The following is a 22886-nucleotide window of genomic DNA, read 5'->3' as shown; positions in this document are numbered from 1 at the left end:
CGGAAAGGCCATCGAAGAATCGGGCCTGATCAGTATTCGGGGCGTACACACAACAGAGAACCACATCCCTACCATACAACCGCCCCTCCACCGCCACAAACCTGCCCTCAGGATCCACCACTTGGTTCAGCACCTGAAACTGTATCCCCGCTCTCACCCAAATCAATACCCCCCTGGCATATGCCGAGTAAGTGGTGCCGAACACCTGGCCCCGCCATCTTTTTTGCAACGCAGCACATTCCTTTTTTGTCAGATGGGTCTCCTGTAGCATAGCAATCTGGACCCCCCTTCGCACCAGATACGCGTGCACCTTGTGGCGCTTGACCATGGTTCGTAGTCCCCGGACATTCCACGTTAGGCATTTTAAGTTAGGTAACGTCCCCATACCAGCAGCGAACAGTCCAGGACAAACAACGCCAGTTCACATCCCCACCAAAGCAGTTGCCCCACCCGAAACAAACTCTGAAAAAGAAAAACACCCCAAACCCGACTCCCCAGGACAGAGCCTACAAACCCAGTGTCAGCCCCAATCCAAACCTCAAACCAACCACTCATTCTCCTAACCTGTGGTCTCCACCACAGAAGGCCTTAAGGGCCCTGGGGGGATGAGTTATTGCCGATCCCAGCTAGCGGAGCCCACGCCCCGCGCTCCCATCCCGTCCTGCCCACGCAGCACTAAGCGTGGGCGGAAAATCCGTTCCGCTCGCGGATTTTGCGGATTTTCGGGAAATCCGCAATCCGCGAGATTTGCGGATTTCCCGCAAAATCCGCAAATTCGCACGCAGCGGATTTTTTTGGCGGCGCGCGGCGTTGGTGATACAATTTTTGCGGCGCGCGGCGTTTATCATCGTTTGCCGAGTTGTTTTTTTCGATAGTTTGCGAGTGCTGCGCCATTTTGGATCTTGCTGTGTGATCCCGCGGGAATTGGCGAGCGCGATTACGTCATCGCGGCTTGCCAGCGATAGTTTGTCAACGCGAGTACGACGAGATCACGTCTCGCGGTACTTCGCAATTGCGAGATTTGAGATGCGGCGAGCGAAAATATTAATTTGCAATTCTGCACAAGAAATCCACCAGCAAGCAGCATAAACCTTCTAGAAATGATGATTTTTATGTGAATAACTCCTTAGTTTGACATTTGCCTGCACTTTTTTAGCGAGGAGTCCATTTTGGGGAGGGGGGCAGGGGGGTGGGAGGAAGGAAGTGCCCCATAGTCTTCAACTTCCTGTTCCTGTTCAGCAGGCTCCTCCCAGTGCTTTGTCCATCTCCTGGTCACTTTTCATTCGGATGTGGACCTGGAAGGATTACTTTTTGTGGATGCTGCTGGATCTTTGGATTTGAGGCCTTTTTGACTTTCTTTGGATCACTGTTGGATTAGAAATTTTACAAGTAAGTTTGTTTGGGGCATTACAGTTGCTGCAACTAAAATTTTGGGATTTTCGATTTTTGGGCTGTTTTGGGGCCTTTTCCCCAGGGGTACTCAGTGGTGGGTGGACTGATTCTTTCTGTGGGTTGTCTTGAACTTAAACATCATGGAGGCCATAGATGAATTGGGATTGTGCTGATTTTTCTGTGTTTTTCGATTTTTTTTTTTTGTAAAATTTTGTGTTTTTCGATTTTTGACCTGTTGTTGGGGCCTTGACCAGGGGTAGTGAGTGGTGCATGGGCCTAGTCTTTCTGTGGGCTGTCTTGAATTTAAACATCATGGAGGCCATGGATGGAATGGGATTGTGCTGATTTTGCAGTGTTTTTCGATTTTTGGGCCTGTACTTGTGGCCTTTTCACCAGGGGTATTTGAGTCTAGCATGGGCCTAGTCTTTCTGTGGGCTGTCTTGAATTTAAACATCATGGAGGCCATGGATGGAATGGGATTGTGCTGATTTTGCAGTGTTTTTCGATTTTTGGGGGTGTTCATGGGGAGGGACATGCCATGTGGCTGGTGGCCATTTTGAGTGCAGCTACAGGCACTGGCCATGTGCTGGCAGGCAAGTGGCCATTTTGAATGCAGGCTTTGTTGTTAGGCCTCCAACCATTTTGCCTACTTTTCAACCTTTATTTATGCCCAGGGGTAGTGAGTCTTGCATGGGCCTAGTATTTCTGTGGGTTGTCTTGAATTTAAACATCATGGAGGCCATGGATTGAATGGGATTGTGCTGATTTTGCAGTGTTTTTCGATTTTTGGGCCTGTACTTGTGGCCTTTTCACCAGGGGTATTTGAGTCTAGCATGGGCCTAGTCTTTCGGTGGGCTGTCTTGAATTTAAACATCATGGAGGCCATGGATGGAATGGGATTGTACTGATTTTTCTGTGTTTTTCGATTTTTTTTTTTTGTAAAATTTTGTGTTTTTCGATTTTTGACCTGTTGTTGGGGCCTTGACCAGGGGTAGTGAGTGGTGCATGGGCCTAGTCTTTCTGTGGGCTGTCTTGAATTTAAACATCATGGAGGCCATGGATGGAATGGCATTGTGCTGATTTTGCAGTGTTTTTCGATTTTTGGGCCTGTACTTGTGGCCTTTTCACCAGGGGTATTTGAGTCTAGCATGGGCCTAGTCTTTCTGTGGGCTGTCTTGAATCTAAACATCATGGAGGCCATGGATGGAATGGGATTGTGCTGATTTTGCAGTGTTTTTCGATTTTTGGGGGTGTTCATGGGGAGGGACATGCCATGTGGCTGGTGGCCATTTTGAGTGCAGCTACAGGCACTGGCCATGTGCTGGCAGGCAAGTGGCCATTTTGAATGCAGGCTTTGTTGTTAGGCCTCCAACCATTTTGCCTACTTTTCAACCTTTATTTATGCCCAGGGGTAGTGAGTCTTGCATGGGCCTAGTATTTCTGTGGGTTGTCTTGAATTTAAACATCATGGAGGCCATGGATTGAATGGGATTGTGCTGATTTTGCAGTGTTTTTCGATTTTTGGGCCTGTACTTGTGGCCTTTTCACCAGGGGTATTTGAGTCTAGCATGGGCCTAGTCTTTCGGTGGGCTGTCTTGAATTTAAACATCATGGAGGCCATGGATGGAATGGGATTGTACTGATTTTTCTGTGTTTTTCGATTTTTTTTTTTGTAAAATTTTGTGTTTTTCGATTTTTGACCTGTTGTTGGGGCCTTGACCAGGGGTAGTGAGTGGTGCATGGGCCTAGTCTTTCTGTGGGCTGTCTTGAATTTAAACATCATGGAGGCCATGGATGGAATGGCATTGTGCTGATTTTGCAGTGTTTTTCGATTTTTGGGCCTGTACTTGTGGCCTTTTCACCAGGGGTATTTGAGTCTAGCATGGGCCTAGTCTTTCTGTGGGCTGTCTTGAATTTAAACATCATGGAGGCCATGGATGGAATGGGATTGTACTGATTTTTCTGTGTTTTTCGATTTTTTTTTTTTTTGTAAAATTTTGTGTTTTTCGATTTTTGACCTGTTGTTGGGGCCTTGACCAGGGGTAGTGAGTGGTGCATGGGCCTAGTCTTTCTGTGGGCTGTCTTGAATTTAAACATCATGGAGGCCATGGATGGAATGGCATTGTGCTGATTTTGCAGTGTTTTTCGATTTTTGGGCCTGTACTTGTGGCCTTTTCACCAGGGGTATTTGAGTCTAGCATGGGCCTAGTCTTTCTGTGGGCTGTCTTGAATCTAAACATCATGGAGGCCATGGATGGAATGGGATTGTGCTGATTTTGCAGTGTTTTTCGATTTTTGGGGGTGTTCATGGGGAGGGACATGCCATGTGGCTGGTGGCCATTTTGAGTGCAGCTACAGGCACTGGCCATGTGCTGGCAGGCAAGTGGCCATTTTAAATGCAGGCTTTGTTGTTAGGCCTCCAACCATTTTGCCTACTTTTCAACCTTTATTTATGCCCAGGGGTAGTGAGTCTTGCATGGGCCTAGTCTTTCTGTGGGTTGTCTTGAATTTAAACATTATGGAGGGCATGGATGGATTGGGATTGTGCTGATTTTGCAGTGTTTTTCGATTTTTTTGTGCTCTATAACTGAACTGATGTTCCTCTTTCTTCCATTTTTTTTAGGTGCACAAGACTCAAGAGAACCACCAGTGCCAGGAAGAAGTCCTGCAGCGGTGTGTGTGTGCAGCATAACGTCACGCGACGTCACGTCTGGCCTCAGACAACTCTACAATTCGTGCAACTGCGGCCTGCTGTCTGACCTGCTCTGAAGAAGATGGCCCCAAAGAAAGTTCTCCGTAGCTCCTCTAGCAAGAAAGTTGCTAGTAAGGAGCAGAAGAAGCAAGTTACCAAGGAGGCTGGTGTGCCACCCGCCACTTTTTTTGGGAGCAAAAAAAAAAGTACGCCTGCAGCAGCAGGATCTGCTGGGGACCAAGCTGAGGGCAGCACCCCTGCTCCATTGGGTTCAGTGCCTCCACCACCACGCCAACTTAAGTCAAAGCCCTTGAGTGCTTCAGAGGCAGTCAGTGTACTTCTCCAATCACCATCGACCAGTGATGTTGGCTCATCGCAAGAAAGTAGCAGCAATGTCCCTGAATCAACACAGGTTGTTGTAACTCATCTGACAAGTGTTGAACAACCACAGCCGCAACAACAACACCATGTGCAAGTACACGCCCAAGTACATGTGGAAGGAGAGGCAGCAAAAGGAGATGCGCAAGCAAAGGTGCATGGAGGTTCACAAGTGCCCACAATAGTTGTTCCTCCCGAAGTAGGGGCACATTTGGAAATCGACATTGAAGCTGAGGTATCATTGGAAGCCACTCCTCCTGATGATCATTCATTGTCTTCCACATCCCTAGCAAGGAAAAGATCAAGGGGGGTGTCTACATCTTCTTCAAGCCCACCTCGTTCTGGTGCAAGTGATCTGTCTTGGGAACCACCACAACTGCGGTCTGACAGTGAGGCAGAGGCACACCATGATCTGACACCGGCACCTAAGCGTAAAAGGAAGGTCGTCCAAAAACTCAAACCTATGGAGTGTGATGAGGCTCAACAAGAAGTGACAGATACTGCTGGTGATGAAGCCTCTCACGATGACGACGAGCCAGTCATCACAAAGGTCACTGCAGCCCCATCGGGCATGCAGCAAAGAGACATTTTGACCCTATCCCGAGAAGCTGCTGAGCGTGATGATGATGTCGGCGAGGAGGCAATGGAAATGGAATCATTAGATTTGGAGTTAAGTAGTACACCAAAACCTACCGCTTCCATATTTCTTCGCAAGAAGGTACCCACCTCGTCCTCGACCTCAATTCGTGGTGGTGAAAGTGCAAAACGTACTGAAGTTCGGCAATCCACATCCTCCACTTCATCTGTCATTAGCAGCAGGACCACCACCACCAGTATCGCCGCCTCCTCTGGCCCCCGAAGACATTTCAAGTCTCCAGTTTGGGACTTCTTTAGTGTTTGCCCAAAAAAGGAAAACGTAGCCATTTGTAGCCTTTGTAAGCTTCTAGTTAGTCGTGGTAAGCTTGGTTCTAACTATGGTACCGGAGGCCAGAGAGGTCATCTTGAGAGAGCGCACCCTGTCCAATGGTTTCCGCACCTAGAGGCGGTCAAGAAAGCCGGAATTGCACGTAATGAAAATGTTGATTTGTCATCTGCTGATGACGAGGAGGTACAAGAAGACGATTCAAACACTTCACTTACACCCAGTTCCCATGTCAGCAGCACACCCCATGGGAGCCACACTAAGAGTGTGGGAGAGAGTGAGACATCAATGCGGAAAAGTTCATCAGCGAGCGTAACTGGGTCGAAGAGATCATCATCATCCCGTAAATCATTGGTCCAGGGCAACATTAAAAAGATGTTGTTTACAGAAGCGCAATATGAACGCAACCACCCAATGACCCGTCTGTATAACACTAAGCTGGCTAAAATGCTAGCTCTGGACCTTCTCCCTTTTTCTTTTGTAGAAGGGGTTGGTTTTCTAGAATTAGTGGCAGTGCTCTGCCCTAAATGGAAGGTTCCAAGCCGGTTCTATTTTGCCCGAGTTGCGGTTCCAGCACTACATGAAGATGTTCTGAAGGTGATTGGGGCAGCTTTGCAGAAGAGTGCTGTTCACACTATACATCTGACAACAGACATGTGGACCAGTGGCGCAGGCGCTGATTACATGTGCATCACTGCACACTGGGTCTCTTTTTCAGGGGCTAAAGCAAAGCTAAACTCAGGTGTTGACACTAACATTGTTTTTAAAGGTGCTCGGAAACATGCAACACTAGCCATGTTTGGTTTGGAGAAACGTCACACAGCAGAAAACATTTTGGATGTCTTTAACACAAAGGTCCTTAACTGTCTGTCCCCACTAAAACGCAAGGTTGGTTATGTTTCCACGGACAATGGCTCCAATATAGTTAAGGCCATGAGGGACGGTTACTATTTCAGAGTGCCGTGTTTGGCGCACTGTATAAACCTGGTTGTCCAAAAATTCTTGGGTAATAAACGCAGTGCAGCGTACAGTGTATTGGAGAACTGCCGAAAAATTTGCAAGCATTTCAGGCATTCTTTTAAGGCCCGGAAGCAGCTGAGGAGCATGCTATATCAATGTCAAATGCCAGTGAAAGCACTCATCCAGGAGGTGGTAACACGTTGGAACTCAACCTTCTACATGCTTGAGCGTCTGTATGAGCAGTATACGCAACTCGATCAATATTTCTTGAAAGAGGGTATAGAGGAGCTGAGGATGGGTGGGCCGCAATGGAACATAGTTGAAAGCCTAACACGCATGCTTCGTCCTTTTGAGGTCTTCACGCGTGCAGTCAGCAAGGAGGACTCTAATTTGGGAAAAGCTATCCCATTGTTGTACATGCTGGAGGACCAACTGAAGGAGGTGTGTTCTGTGTTTCGAAAAGATGACAAAAAGAAAGACTCTTTGCTTCTGGCTGAGCAATTATTAGAGCTCCTACAAGGTGATGAACGTCTTCAAAAGATCCACTCAGAACAGCATTACATTTGTGCTACTATTCTGGATCCACGCTACAAAAAGGCGCTGGCAGGCAGAGCATTCTTTCCTTTTGGTGATGAAGATGTTACAAAGTACAAACGTTGGCTAGCCTTGTCAGCCAAGAAGTTTGAAACAGAACGGCTGGAAATTGAAGGAAATGGCAGTACATCAGCAGGCCATCCCCAGTCAAAACAATCCACTTCTGCACCTGTGGCTGTGGCACAAGTGACCTCTCAGCCGTTAAAGACACCGGCAACCGGATCATCTGCACGAAAGACAACAGAAACATTGGAGGCTGAAGAGGATTGGCTAGCTCTGCGTGGGTTTGGTTCTCAAAAGGTCAGAGGCACAGCAAGAGCTACGCAAAGTGGAGGAACCTTGGAGGAGGACCTTGAGTCGATGGTGAAGGACTATCTGAATGACTCCACAGAGGTCTATGTTAATTCTGACCCATTGGCGTATTGGCATGGGAAAAAAGAATTGTGGCCACAGCTCACCAACCTGGCTATAAACTACTTGTCTTGCCCACTCGCAAGTGTGTCTTCTGAACGGGTTTTCAGTGCGGCTGGTGGGATTGTAACTCCCAAACGGAGCCGCCTCTCGCCCAAAAATGTGGAGAGGTTAACAATGATCAAGATGAATCAGCACCTCATACCACCAGATATAAGAGTACGAGAGAGCATGCCGGATGAAGAGGAGGTGGCCAGCACCATAGATGAGGGAATTTCTACTCTGTCAGGTGGCACTGACCTCACCCTGGCTGAATTCGCAGAGTATGATGACGAAGCCTTATTCTTATTCCTGGACCGTGATACCGACTTCGAGCCCTGAAAATGAGACAACGAATCAATAACTTTCTTTTTCATCCTTATTCACTTTTATTCCTGTGTGTCTGTCTTTCTTTGTTGTGCACAGTTAATATAATTCAAACTTTAATCAGATAATCACAAAAACAAGCCCATCAGCAGAACTGTCTTCACTTGTTTGCTAATTTATTTGAAGGTGCCGCAGTCTGCATTCCTCAGGTTCACAAGTTCAGAAGAACATGCTCCTCTATCCTCCAGACTCCTATTTCCATCAAAGCAGAGGGCTGGTTTACGCCCAATGAAGAAAGACTCAGCACTTGTGGGGGTGTTGTTCTACCTCTTTGCAGGTGAGTTGACGGGTCTGGGGCCATTGCTGGGAAGCACTAAAAGTGGTTTGGACCAAATCCGAGGCGGAAAATTTTTTGTGTTTTTGATGACTTGCTTGCCTTTGAGGTGCTCTTAGGGGGGGTTCCGTCTGTTTGTGGGTGAGTTTCGTGGTCTGAGAGCATTGCTGGGACACTCTAATCTTGATTGCATTTGCTTTTCAGGAAATCCGTCGTGCCAACCCCGACTTATGGCCTAGCTACGCAGCGCGTTTGGACCGAAGGCCCAGAAATATTGCAAGTATGAGATTTTGCTTTTGGCCTGTTTGGGGGCGTTACGCTTCTTGGCGGGTGGGTTGCCGGGTCTTGGGGCATTCCTGGGAAGGTCTAATACCGGGTAGAAGTGGTTGGGACAAAATCCAGGCCGATTTTTTTTTTGGCTATTTCTGACATTTTGCTCTATGTAGCGTTTTCGGGGGCCAATTGGGGGACTTCCTGGTGTTTGCGGGTGAGTTTCGTGGTCTGGGAGCACTGCTGGGACACTCTAATCTTGATTGCATTTGCTTTTCAGGAAATCCGTCGTGCCAACCCCGACTTATGGCCTAGCTACGCAGCGCGTTTGGACCGAAGGCCCAGAAATATTGCAAGTATGAGATTTTGCTTTTGGCCTGTTTGGGGGTGTTACGCTTCTTGGCGGGTGGGTTGCCGGGTCTTGGGGCATTCCTGGGAAGGTCTAATACCGGGTAGAAGTGGTTGGGACAAAATCCAGGCCGATTTTTTTTTTGGCTATTTCTGACATTTTGCTCTATGTAGCGTTTTCGGGGGCCTGTTTGGGGGGCTTCCTGGTGTTTGCGGGTGAGTTTCGTGGTCTGGGAGCACTGCTGGGACACTCTAATCTTGATTGCATTTGCTTTTCAGGAAATCCGTCGTGCCAACCCCGACTTATGGCCTAGCTACGCAGCGCGTTTGGACCGAAGGCCCAGAAATATTGCAAGTATGAGATTTTGCTTTTGGCCTGTTTGGGGGTGTTACGCTTCTTGGCGGGTGTGTTGCCGGGTCTTGGGGCATTCCTGGGAAGGTCTAATACCGGGTAGAAGTGGTTGGGACAAAATCCAGGCCGATTTTTTTTTTGGCTATTTCTGACATTTTGCTCTATGTAGCGTTTTCGGGGGCCAATTGGGGGGCTTCCTGGTGTTTGCGGGTGAGTTTCGTGGTCTGGGAGCACTGCTGGGACACTCTAATCTTGATTGCATTTTCTTTTCAGGAAATCCGTCGTGCCAACCCCGACTTATGGCCTAGCTACGCAGCGCGTTTGGACCGAAGGCCCAGAAATATTGCAAGTATGAGATTTTGCTTTTGGCCTGTTTGGGGGTGTTACGCTTCTTGGCGGGTGGGTTGCCGGGTCTTGGGGCATTCCTGGGAAGGTCTAATACCGGGTAGAAGTGGTTGGGACAAAATCCAGGCCGATTTTTTTTTTGGCTATTTCTGACATTTTGCTCTATGTAGCGTTTTCGGGGGCCAATTGGGGGGCTTCCTGGTGTTTGCGGGTGAGTTTCGTGGTCTGGGAGCACTGCTGGGACACTCTAATCTTGATTGCATTTGCTTTTCAGGAAATCAGTTGTGCCAACACCGACTTATGGCCTAGCTACGCAGCGCGTTTGGACCGAAGGCCCAGAAATATTGCAAGTATGAGATTTTGCTTTTGGCCTGTTTGGGGGTGTTATGCTTCTTGGCGGGTGGGTTGCCGGGTCTTGGGGCATTCCTGGGAAGGTCTAATACCGGGTAGAAGTGGTTGGGACAAAATCCAGGCCGATTTTTTTTTTGGCTATTTCTGACATTTTGCTCTATGTAGCGTTTTCGGGGGCCTGTTTGGGGGGCTTCCTGGTGTTTGTGGGTGAGTTTCGTGGTCTGGGAGCACTGCTGGCTATATATACTTTACTTTGCAAGAGGTTTGAAGCAAATCCATGGTGGCAGAGGGGACTTAGGGCCTAGCTGCAGAGCGCGCGCGGAGTGATTTGGGAAATTTGTGAAAAATTGACTAAGTCCCCATTTTTGTACTTTTGCTCTTTGGCTGTTTGGGGGTCTTCTACTCGTCTTCTCCTGGGTTGACGGCTCTGGGGCCATTGCTGGGAAGCTCTAATACCGGATAAAAGTGTTTTGGACCAAATCCCAGGCGGAATTTTTTTTGTGTTTTTGATGACTTGCTTGCCTTTGAGGTGCTCTTAGGGGGGGTTCCGTCTGTTTGCGGGTGAGTTTCGTGGTCTGGGAGCACTGCTGGGACACTCTAATCTTGATTGCATTTGCTTTTCAGGAAATCCGTCGTGCCAACCCCGACTTATGGCCTAGCTACGCAGCGCGTTTGGACCGAAGGCCCAGAAATATTGCAAGTATGAGATTTTGCTTTTGGCCTGTTTGGGGGTGTTACGCTTCTTGGCGGGTGGGTTGCCGGGTCTTGGGGCATTCCTGGGAAGGTCTAATACCGGGTAGAAGTGGTTGGGACAAAATCCGCGCGGAAAAGCCTTTAGTTTTGGCACTTTTTGTAACTTAGGGTTCGTTAGGGTTAGCCCTAGCAGCAGGATTGCATGTGTTTCGGGGTGTTCTAGATTTTTGAAACTGAGTTCTGGGGTCTTAGAGCACTCGTGAGAATGTGTAATTTTGGTTGCAAGTCATTTGAAGAAAATCCATGGTGGGAAAGGGGGGATTTGGCATAGTTAAAGAAAGCCTTTGCCACTATTCTTAACTTAGGGTTCGTTAGGGTTAGCAGTATTTCTATTGCATGTGTTTGAGTGGGGGGGATTTCGAGTCTTGGAGCGATGCTGGCTATGGCTACTTTTGCTTGGTTGCTTGCAAGTGGTTTGAATGCAATCCACGGTGGGTAATGGGTAATTAGGGTACTTCGGCCTACTTTTACTTTCAAAGTAAGTTTTGTCACCAGTTTTCTGCTAGGCCTCGTTTTTTGAGATTTGATTGGGGGTCTTCTACATTTTTGCGACTGGCTTTAGTAAGGGTCTGGGTGGGAGCACTGCTAGGAAGATCTAATTTTGTTCTAAAACACAGTTTACAGTACACCTAGCTTGAGGGGCAAGATCCGCTACATTAATTTGCCCATACTTATTTATCCTTCAAAAGGTGACTCAGAGTACGCACTTTCAAAAACATTGTACTGTCTACTAGGAAAAACAAATTGTGACTTTTTGCACTCCACAGCCTACATACCTTATATTTATTTATCAGTGGTGTTGTAATATTATATCACTTCCTGTTTTTCGTTGAATAATTACAGGCCGGGTTTCAGTCTCTGCAATGGGGAAAAAAGGATGGAGTCAGGCTTCACAGTAGCGAGCCACAATTCAGCATCAGGCAGGCAGTGGACAGGGTGTCTTCTGGTGACCAACATCGGTGGACGAAGCGTCGGCTGCAATGGAGGAGTGCCGCTAATAGGAGGATTTTTTTTCTGCGGGCAACTTACTTACCACTTCCAACAGGACCACTACAACCACATAGATACAGTATCCCTTGCCTTTTTCTCTGACTGTGACTGCATTTCTTGCCTCTCTCTCGGCTTCTACATTGATCCCTTAACACATCACTTAGTCCACTCCACTATCTGCACCACACATAGTCATTTGTAAGTGCTCCTACGTAATTCGCAAGTCGCAGCACGCCCCAGGCCGTAGAGGACTGGGATGGCCCCAATGATGAAGCATGTCACCAAGGGGCAACCCTGGTGAGTGAGGGGACACCTAGAAAAAAAGCAATTTCTCCTTTTCTATCTACTATACCTTCTGTCAGGTTACGCAGCCCCTAAGCGCCTACCGTACTATGAAACTACATTTCCCATGAGTAGGCGGGAGACTTGCAGACTATTTAGTGAGACTATATGAGAGTACCCTTGTATGTTAGGACAGCACTTCACTGATGCCTGTCTTGTCTTCTGTTACAGGTCTCCTTTCCCTGCTGACCCTACCTTTACCCATCCCACATTTTTTATTTTAGTTTGTTATTTTTCTCCCTCGCCTAATGCCTCGAACACCCTGTGTTTACACTTCTGGGTGTTGGTGACATTTGGAGGTGGAACCATATTTGCATCGACTGGATCACGGGGAGTAAACCTGACACCTTCCAGACCAACCCCATTGAGTGTTGTTGTGAATGGATTTATAGTGACCAGCAAGGCTCTCGGGTATCTGGCTACAGAGACCTTATGTTGAATATCGTTATCAATAATTCCACACAGGCCCTGTACTGTCGCATTCTTTCTTTCCACAGTTGTCGATGATATATTCTTACTCTGCTTGACAAAGAACCATTGCTAATGTGAAAGAACTTCAACCGAATTAGTAGTTATACTTTACCATTTGTTAGGCTACAATGTGGCACTGCTCTACTGTACTTCTGTCACCTGCTATATTCTCAGTTGTACCGTTGAATTGCTCAGGAGGACAAACCAGATTTCATTTTCTTTTTTTTCATAGGCATGCAACTGCCACTGTGTCACACCACTAGTACCACCGCTATGAGGAAATTTTATCCGACCAAGATTGCCAACGTTATTCGGTGTTTCCCGTGGAGCCAGCCCTGGGCCTAGCCCTACTTTCAAACACAAATTACAGGTAAGATAAGCGTTTGGTGGTTTGGGGGTATAATGGAGTATTAGTACGAGAGACGAGAGACTGAAGGTAGTACTACTAAAGTCCTAGGACTCTTGGATTCACTTCACTTAGTCTGTGAGAGGCACTTAGTGTTGAAAACATTTGGGCATTTACACTTAAAGGAAGAAAATGGAACTAAACTTTCAGGAAAACAGTCAACGTTAAACCCCCACCCACCAGGCAAGCAGTAAAAAACAGGTATGCTCAGATAAAGTTTGAAAAAGTATATTTATATCCCTAACAAAATAATCTCCCGCAAGACCCTCCCTAACCCCAACGATTGTCCTTCAAAAGTCCCCAAAAACCCAACTCCCAATTCCCACCCCCCAAAAGTCTCTAAAAAAGGGGCAAGGGACACTATGGGTGGATGCTGTTAACTTTTTGGGCCAGGGCATCATGCTCCTCGCGGAGCAAGGCGAGCTCTTGCTGAAGGCGGGACACCATCAGGGTAGTGCGGCGCAGGCGTGCCTTCACTGCCTTGCAGGTGCAAGGCCTGTGAGAGGCAGCTGTTGGCCTTGCTGCTCGGCGGTGGCGTTTGCCTTTGGCAGCCCGGCTCAGTCTCGGTGGACCACTGTGCTGGGTGGCAGCCCGTGGGGCCACGGAGGCCGATGCAGACGACGTTGTCGTAGTTGTCGACCGCACACTTTCCACGTCCTCCAGGGCCACCAGCCGCCGATATTCCGCAACAGTGGCCTCGATCCTCCGTTGCCGGGCCGCTCTAGCCAGCTCCTTCCTCCTTGTTCGTTTGGAAGGAGAACCTATATGAAGAAAGAAAGACATAGTCTGTAACCAATGCTCTTTAAGATTAACTCAATCATTCAGCAGAAATTTGTGCTGCAGTACAACTAGCAACTTGCAAGCGCATTACATAACTATTGAGGCCAGTATCTATCTAACCTCACACTTCTTCATCCTTGCTCTAACATTAGTGGGAGTTTAAGGAACAAATTCTATGAGCACTGTGGACTTCCATTGGAGTCGACTATGAAAGTACACCAGTCTTATTCTTCTTCTTATCTCTTGTTTTGGAAAATTGGTACGTTATTTTCTGCAAGCCGGCATAATGCCAGCGCGGTAAACTTGCACCCGAGAAAAAGAGACGCACGCCATGAGGAGTGACCTAGACTTGCGTTGCCGTTGCGTTACTGTACCCGCCCAGTACATGCAGGTGGTGAATCTCTTACTTTTCTATTACGGGTGGCACTGAGAATACTCTGTTACAACTCAAGGGCTACTGCTTAATTAATTTAACTTTCACCCTACAGTGGAAATGAGTACTAGAAATGGAAAATTGAAGAAGATAAATAATCTGATTATCTATCACTTCACATGGGATGTTTTTGCTTATATATGGGATGACTTTAGGTGCTTTGCTTTTTATTGAGTGACCAGTGATACATCCACACATGAATGACTGAGTACTACTAAACTTATTAAGAGAGGTAGGGAGTGGCCACCATAATAACCGGATCTATGCAGTGCTTGCAATACAAACTACTGCTACTATTTATGGTAGTATTTGGACAAAATTAAAAGTTCTTTTCCTTGCCTTTCCTACACTGGAACGGACGTGCGGGTGCAGTGTTACATGCTCTTCAAAGTTACACTTAGTTCATCCACTGACCATCTACTCTCTCTAGATCATGGGTACTCACAAACTTTCTCTCAGGGGCTACATTTACAGTGTAGTTTGGGGCCGAGGGCCGCACTGGTGGGGGCGGAGTCAGAGGGGGCGGGGCTAAAGCAAAACGATAACTTGTGACCATGAGGTTGCACACAGGTCCCTGCAGCAGATGCCCTCATCCACTGAGCCACCAGACCCAGCATTTACATACATCTCTCTCCCTCCTGCTCTCCCTCCTGCCCTCCCTCCATCTCTCTCTCCCTCCTGCCCTCCCTCTCCCTCCCCCTCTGTCATCTCACTGTGTGTGTGTCTATCTGTGTCAGCCTTCAGCCCGGGTTGAGACCGCTTCCTCAACGCGCACACACAGACAACAACACCAAAGTACTTAACAGGTCTTTAAAAGACCATTAACATATTATTGAGGCTTTGTTTGTTTTAGCGCCCCTGCTTCTCCACCCTGACAATCACTGCTTGCCCGGCCCCACAGAGCAGAGGCTTTGTTCTATTTCACCTCTTTGTGGCCTTGCATCTCCACTCTGCTCTGTGGGGGCCGGGGGAGCAGTGATTGTCAGAGTGGAGATGCAGGGGCGCTAACAGGTGAAATACAAAAAAGCCTCTGCTCTGTGGGGGCCGGGGGAGCAGTGATTGTCTGCAAGGTCTGCGCACCGCCAACGAAGGCTTGCCGGGCCACCACCGGCCCGCGGGCCGTACTAGGAGTACCCCTGCTCTAGATACACATATGCTATCTAAGAGTCAGATAGTAGCATGATCCAGGTATATGGACACATACAGTTTCTGTGTCACCCACCCAGGCTGTTGTCCTTCCACCCATCATTGCTTCATCATTCACCCAGCCATGCATCTCATATTCTTGCCTTCCCAGCTAGTCTTCAATCTCAATAAGTAAGGAATATATAAGAGCTTACCTCTGGCCGCCACCACCACCGTCTCAACTCTCACAGCTGCCGCCGCCGCCTCCTCCCCTGAAGAATCGCCCTCCGCCTCCGTGTCGAGCACCACCACCTCCACACTGGCCCCGCCACCAGATGTTCCACCTACAAAGTACATTTAGGAATGTTAGAATGAAGCACTCACTAGTCACTAGTATTTGGTCTAGGAATGAAGACATGTGAAAACAATGTAATTTGTGACTGTCTACGTTAAACTTAAAAAAAAATTCCCTTTTTCCAGGGAAGGTTGTCTTGCTGCACTTTTAGGCACAACTGATGAAGGCTGTTTTTTTAACACGCACCATTTTTCTCCACACAGACAGAAGATGGACTTCTAACAACAAGATCAAGTTGAAACCAGGTGAGAGCTCGGCTCGACCACAAGAAATGTCTTCAATTAATCGTCAGCACTAACCACTTTTCCATTATCAGTTAAACGTTTAGTTTTATTATGACTTCATTTAATAAATGTGTTTACTTTTAATAAAGCTTTTAAACTTAAATACAATCTGTGTTTTTTGGTCCAGACTAGAGTGACTGAGCGAAAGGTTTTGCAATTTTTGCAAGCATGAGTCCAGATAGAACAGTTCAAAAGACATTATGGACAATCCCAGAGGACTGCACTAAGTTGATAGAGCTATTGCTGACTAGAATCATGGGAGTTTCGCCAACCGTGCAATCTTAGTTAGCTACACAGACAGACTAATAAGAATAATCTAGTAATACCACAGGGAGTCATAGTAGAGGCAGGATAAGAATTTAGATACAGTCTACAAGAAGAGCAAAGACAATTTTGAAAAAAGTCAAATGAGGAACGCTAGGAAAAATGGGTACTAGTCTAAAATGAAAACTTACTGGGGCCAGCAGAGGAGCCCTCGCCTGCCCGATCCTGGCCCTGTTGATGAACAGCATCCGCCGCCTGCTGCTCCTGTGTCCTCCTCTCGCCCCTGGGGGGAGCTGACGTACAACATGAAAGAAAGAACAGAAAACATGGATGTTTGTTGCTTGTCAATGTCAACCAAATCAAACATTTCAAAAGAACAATAACAAAATATTTCTGCGAAATTATATTGATTATGGTTACTTTTCATTTATTTGCGGACCTGTGACTTCGAAAGTCACGTAACTCACTAAACAAAGTACTGAAACGTTCACCTAGGACTGGCAGGCAGCAGTCCGCAGGCAAGACGCAAAGTGACAGACAAACTCCATTGTGATTTCAGTCAGATCAGTGACAACACTAACAGTTGCCTGCTACATTACCAGTCATTTAAATAGTCAAACTATCAATCCACCGCCACTATTTTTCTTATTGTCAGGGTTACAAAGGAAGGGGCAGATTTAAGCCCTTGCGGCTCTTTTGCGCCGTTCTTGCGTGACTTTTGTGACGCAGCAGCTAAACAAAAAAGGGCGCCATGGTGCGGCGTATAATATTATAACAACGTGACGCGTTTGGGAGATGCATCCCGTTATAAAGCCCTGCGCCATCAGGGGGCGTTCCGGCGCAAGGGAGGGCATTCCTGCGCTGGAACACATCCTAATAGTGGCTGAGGGAAATCTACAAAATATCAATCAGTCACCTTTAGGACAATGATGCGTCACACAAACCCTGCACCTGCTTGAAGCAGACGTACGGCTTGACCCAGCATTGGGGAGATAGGGTACCCCAGAGCATTGATGGAGCTGCGCCATCGTTGCGACGCAACTCCAGCAGTAAAGCTTCGGTGACGTTTTGGGCCCATGGTGCGCCGCATTGCAAATACGGCGCACCATGTTTGGTGGTGGTAGCGGGCCGCACAATTAATGGCGCATCCCTGCTACTTTGCAGGGATGCGACGGTAATTGCAATTCTGCCCCTTAGGGGCATACTTACTTACGCGTTCTGGCGCATCTCCAGAGATGCGCCAGATCAAATGCGTCACGCAAAACTACCCTTGCGACACGGCAGATGTGCCTCATTTACAATGCGGCACGCCCTGGCGCAAGGGTAGGCACTTGCGTGAGGCATCTCGTCACGTAAGAGCGGCGCATCGCTGGAGTCACGTCGCCAACGCAATGCAACTCCAGTAATGCTCAGGGCCACCCAATACTTAACATGCTGTGTCAGTCCTTTCGCCTGCTTCGAGCAGACATAAGGAATTGAATTGACGTAGCAGCGTCGCAGAAGTGCCTGCGTTAAATCTTGTACATTTCACGCAGGCAATTTTGCGAGGCGCACAGCCGCTGGACCGCGGCGCCCACCCTGCGTACTAGGAACGCACCCATTGTGGTGCAGGCCCATGGCTTTATAACATGACGCATCTCCCTAGATGCGTCATGCTGTAAATGACTCGCAGGGATGCGGCACGTTTACGCCGCTGTTGCGTCACGCAAGGCAACGTAAACGTGGCGCAAGGGGCTTGTAAATGTAATCTGCCCCCTAGTGTCTAGCATTACGCAGTTCTGTAAAGTACACTCATACATAATAGTTACTCAGGCCAATGAGACCACGAAATAGAAAACAAATAAGCATAGTAGCAACGCCACTGAGAAGGAGAGCAGTGCACCTGAAATGCACAGAAGATTTTGAAATATAATTTAACTACAATGTAATCGTCATCAGCGGCATTATTGGCTTGCTCCATGTAAAAAACAAATATTTGCAATACAACAACACAGAGCAGGAGAAAACATCATAGTAGTGAGTGATTAAATGGCTACTACTACTCACCAAGCCCGGGGATCTCCAAGCCGAGCTGGTCCAGCAGGTCGCGCTCGCGGTCCAGGAGGTCCGTCCAGCGATGGGTGACCTGGCTGTAGGTGCGCTGGACCCCGTAGAGGTGGGATATGGCCCAGCACACCTTCTCCCACCGCTTCCGGCGCTCCCGCATGTTGTAGCCGCCGGCCGCGATCCTGCCGCCTCCCGCGATGGTCCTGGGCAGGCGGCGCTGGACGAAGTAGACCAGCGCGCCCACTTCCTCCGGGCTGAAGATCTCCCGTCGCGTCACCTGCTCCCCCCTCAATCTCCCGCATGCTGTCCTGCCACTGGGTCCAGCACTACTCCCCGCCGCCGCTGCGGCCCTCAAGTGCCTGGGCAGCTTCACGGCGCCTGGCTTGACCATGGTCTGGGCAGGTAAGGTAGGAAGAAGTAGAAAATTAAGAAAGAATAGGATAGGGAAGAAGAAAAGAAAAGAGTTTAAAAAAGTAGTTTAAAAGTAAAGAAAAAAAGCAGAAAAGACAAAAATATACAGCTAGGAAAAGAGAGGGATAGATAAGAAGCAAAATCGTAAAAAAAAAACTGAAAACAAGCAAAGGATGGCAAAGATACCAAGAGGATTAAACACCATGCCCAGACACAGGAAATGAATGAAAAACAAGATGGCCGGCGCCCGTTCACGAGCGCGAAAGAAAGTTCGCGCGAGATTTTCCTCGCGATCTCGTGCGAACCTGTAGATTTCCCGCGCGATCTCGTGCGAACCTCTACTCGCAATGCGCTTAGTGCGCGAGATTATACATAGCGGGCGGAAACGGAAATACGTCACGGAAACAAAATGGCCGCGCCCGTACTCGACCTTGGGGTAAATTCGCGTGTTGCGCTGCAAGCGGCTCGCGAATACTGCAAAAAAACTCGCGAAACAACAAGCCGCAAAAAAATAAAATGCTCATTCGCACGAATTGGCGGCTTCCGCGGTCGGTTTCGCACGACGCCGCGCCCCGCGAATAGCGCGAAAAAAACCGAAAAACGATTTCAGCAAAAGCAAAAGCAATGAGCAGGTGCAAAAGGTCAACCTCATGATTTGTAACGATTCTTTGTAGTGCTTCCTGAGGGGGCCCTCCAGAATTCGGTTGCCTGCTTGCAACTATTTTGTGTGACCCTGCTCTGACCTTAACTGTATGCCACAAAGGTCCTGATTTACAGCTAAAGGAGCAGACAAGCAGGTGCCAGGCTGGAACTTTAAATTCTTTCAGTGACACATTAATTAGCCCCTAATTCATTATTGTCAGTTGGGGCAGGGCAGGTGTTGTAACTAATTTTGCAACAATGAAAGCACTTAGCAAGTGCAAAAGATCACTAATCAGGGCGCACTAAGGAAGCAGGTGCCAGCTAAAAAAATATTCTGTGACACATTAATCAGCCCCAAATTAATTCAGGTCACTTGAGGCAGGGAAGGTGTGCTTTGCTTTGCCGAAAATAAGGTACACTGGACAACCAGAGGGTGTGGTGATGAAACAGAGGGTGGCATGGGTGGGCCAGAGGGTGGCATGAGTAGTCAGAGAGTGGCAGTGGTGACAGAGAGTGGCAGTGATGAAGAAGAGTGTCCCAAACAGGCTGGACATGTAGAAACAACAAGTTCGCAAAACTTGCGACCCGACAGGTAAGTTCGCAAATTGCGAAATTGTAAAAACCCTCGCGAACTGGCAGAAACACGGGCGAACACAAAAAAAAAAAAATCCGCAAATTCGCGGGAATTCGCGGATTTTGCGGATTGCGAATCCGCAAATCCGCAAAATTCGCGAACGCGAGATCCGCAAAATTCGCCCATGCTTACGCAGCACCCCACCCGGCAACCCACCCATCGCCAACAGGATACCACCCTACCATCAGATCTTGACCAAGTCCCAACACATCCTCAACCATGAAATATCCCATCAGAAGTCTGGGGGGTCACCACCGGCCCCTTCGAGCTTTCCGCTTCCGAAAGGTCCTCTCCTGTCCTGCTGCCTTCGCCGCCAGAGTCCATCTCCACCAGCTCACTGTCCTGCTGCGACCCCGTGATGGCCGTCGTCGCTGCGAGCGCATCTCTCTTCTCCGCGGCCATTTGGGCCTCCCGTTTCTCCCGCTGGCGCCTATTGCGGGACCGGATGCGTTGCGATTGTCTGATCTGAAGCGGTTTAGGCCGATCTCGCCTACTTTTGTGAGACCGATCCGTCCCCGCTCTGTACGACTCCAGCCACTGCCATGCCTCGTCCGGAGTCTGGAAGAAGTGCGTGGCCTCATCCAGGATGACCCGCAGCTTGGCCGGGAAGAGTAAGGAGTATTGAATGCCCTCCTCTCGCAGCTCCTTCTTCACCACCAGGAACGATGCTCTGTTTTTTTGGACCGCCTGGGTGTAGTCCGGGAAGATTGTAACCCTACTGTTCTCCACCTCAAACGGACCCAACGTCCGAGCCCTCTGGATGAGGAGGTCCCGGTCCTTATAATGGAGGAGCCGCACCACCATCGGTCGGGGGGGGCGGCCAAGCCCTGGCGGGCGAGCTGGCACCCTGTGGGCTCGCTCCAGGGTAAAGAAAGGAGTAAGCCCCTCCGGCGCCACCACAGTTCGAAACCAGTCCTCCATGTAGGCCACCGCATCCTCCCCCTCAATTCGTTCCGGCAGGCCTACGACCCGCACGTTGTTCCTCCTATTGCGGCCTTCGGCATCCTCCGCACGTCGTTCCAGCGAGTCCAATCGGGACAGGATGTCTGTGATTTTATGCTCCGCGGTCACTACCGACGGTTTCAGGTCCAATAGCAGCTGATCATGGTCCTTAACCTTATCCGCCAGCTTCGCATGGTCTGCTCGCAATAGCCCCAGCCCCGTGGCTACTTGCGCAATGTCCTGCTGCAACGCCTCCTTGGTCGAGGTAATTGCGTCCAGTATGGCATCCAAGCGTCGATTCAGTCGCTGCTCCTGGTCCATCTCCGGCGGGGGGGTCTCGCCCATCCGGGACACCGCTGCCAGGTCCCCCTGTCCGCGCTCCACGGCCACCAGCCCTCCCGTAGCCGCCATCTTAGGGTGCTGCGTCACAGGCCAGGATACCTGTCCAGTCCCGGCACTCGTGGGACGGCACGACCTTCCCAATCTTGGGCAGGATTAAGTGCCACCGCCGATGCCCGCGGTTCCAGGGGCCCAGTGTGGTAGCACAGTCCGACCTGTCCCCTCGTGAGCCTGGAGGAGGATGGGAAGGAGGAGGGATAGCGGCCAGCAATTGTCCTCGAAGTCCGAGCGGAGCCGGGTACCCCGTCCCCCGATCTTCAGGACCGTTGCCTCAGTCACACGGCTGCAGAGCCCTCCACCAGTTGGCACAAAGGCCGCTCAACGTCGATGTCCGGAGCCGCCAGTCCGCTCCGACGCCATTTTCTTCTCACTCTCGGCAACACCTCAGCCGTCGCACATCAGAGTCTCCTCGGTGCCAGCGGTCCCCCAGCAACTTTCTGCCGACGCCCAGTGGTCCCCCTACACTTCGTAGGACAGGAGTGTCGATCACAGGGTGCAGAAATCAGGAGAATTAGCGGGATTCCGCGCGGAGCTGCGAGCTCACGCCGCCATCCCGATCGGCGTCCAAGCCACGCCCCCCTGGCACTGTGCATCATGCATGACTCATGACTTCTACGTTTTCAGACTGCCTATTTGCAGGGGCATAGTGAACTTTCCCCCACCCCACCTCACCCCTTGCTTTAGGAGCTACAGCAAGGTAAAGTTCTTGATGGGCCTCTTCTGTCTGCAACTCTGCAGACAAAGGCTCAGCTCATAATGTGAAAAGGTGGGTGAGTAAATAAGTGAAGGAATGTGTGAATGGCTGGATGGATGACTGAAAGGATGAATGGATGAATGAAAGGGTGAATGGATAGATAAATGAAAGGATGGATGGATGAGTGGATGTATGGATGAGGGAAAAGGTAAATAGATGGATATATGGGTGGATGGGTAGATGGATGGGTAAAAGGGTGGATGGGAGTGTGAAAGGATGGATGGATGAGTGAAAGCTTAGATGATGGGCGAGTGAATGGATGGATGGATGAGTGAAAGGATGGATGGATTGAATTGATAAGTGAAAGGATGAATGGATGGATGGATGAGTGAAAGGGGGTAGATGGACAAAAGAATGTAAGGTTGAGTGAAGAAGTGAAAGAATGTAAGGTTTAGTGAAGAAGTGAAAGGATGGATGAGAGAACGGATGGATGGATGAGTGAAAGGATGGATGAGTAATAGGATCAATGGATGGAATTAATGAATGGATGAGCAGATGGATGCGTGGGTGGATGGATGGATGGATGGATGGATGGATGGATGGATGGATAAGTGAAAGGGGGATGGAGAGAGAAAGGGAGGATGAATGGCTGAAAGGGTGAATGGGTGGAAGGATAAGTGACTGGGTGGATGGATGAGTAAGTGAATGAATGGCTGGATGGGTGAAAGGGTAAATGGCTGGATGGATGAGTGAATAGATGGATGGGTGGAAGAGTGGATGGATGACTACGGATGGATGGGGTGAAAGGGTGGGTACATTAATAATGGATGGATGAGTGAAAGGGTAGATGAAGGGATGGATGAGTGGAATGATGGATGGAAGGATATATGGTGGATAGGTTTGCAAATGGTTGAATATGTTTGGATATAAATGGGCACATAGATGGAAGGACAGAATGAATGGTGAAAGACTGAATAATAGATAAAATAATGATTACACCTTGTAGCACCCATTATCTTAAGTAGCATTTCCTATACATTGACTTTCACGTTAATATGAGTCATTATCTCTAAATAATGTGTGTGTGATGTAACGCACTCCGACACCCTGCCCTACATAATTGGGATGAGTAACACTATAAGAGAAATTAAATACACATGAGAGACGGTCTAAGTGAAGACGAGGGTCACCATTGAAGGG

At 48.8% G+C, this 22886-nt stretch overlaps 1 long non-coding RNA gene across 1 annotated transcript; it reads right to left on the bottom strand.

The window, feature by feature from the left end:
• Positions 1-13118: 13118 nt before the first annotated feature.
• Positions 13119-16215, bottom strand: LOC147729359 (uncharacterized). Its single transcript, XR_015309217.1, has 3 exons — positions 16110-16215; positions 15231-15359; positions 13119-13438 (listed from the first exon to the last, which is right to left on the bottom strand). It is a non-coding gene; the product is annotated as an uncharacterized LOC147729359 (long non-coding RNA).
• Between the last annotated feature and the right edge of the window lie 6671 nt (positions 16216-22886).

This window comes from Lissotriton vulgaris, chromosome 2_2 (assembly GCF_964263255.1).
Source record: "Lissotriton vulgaris chromosome 2_2, aLisVul1.2, whole genome shotgun sequence".
Taxonomy (NCBI): domain Eukaryota; kingdom Metazoa; phylum Chordata; class Amphibia; order Caudata; family Salamandridae; genus Lissotriton; species Lissotriton vulgaris.
Note: the sequence above shows the minus strand (reverse complement) of the source record. Positions and strands in the feature narration are given on the sequence as shown.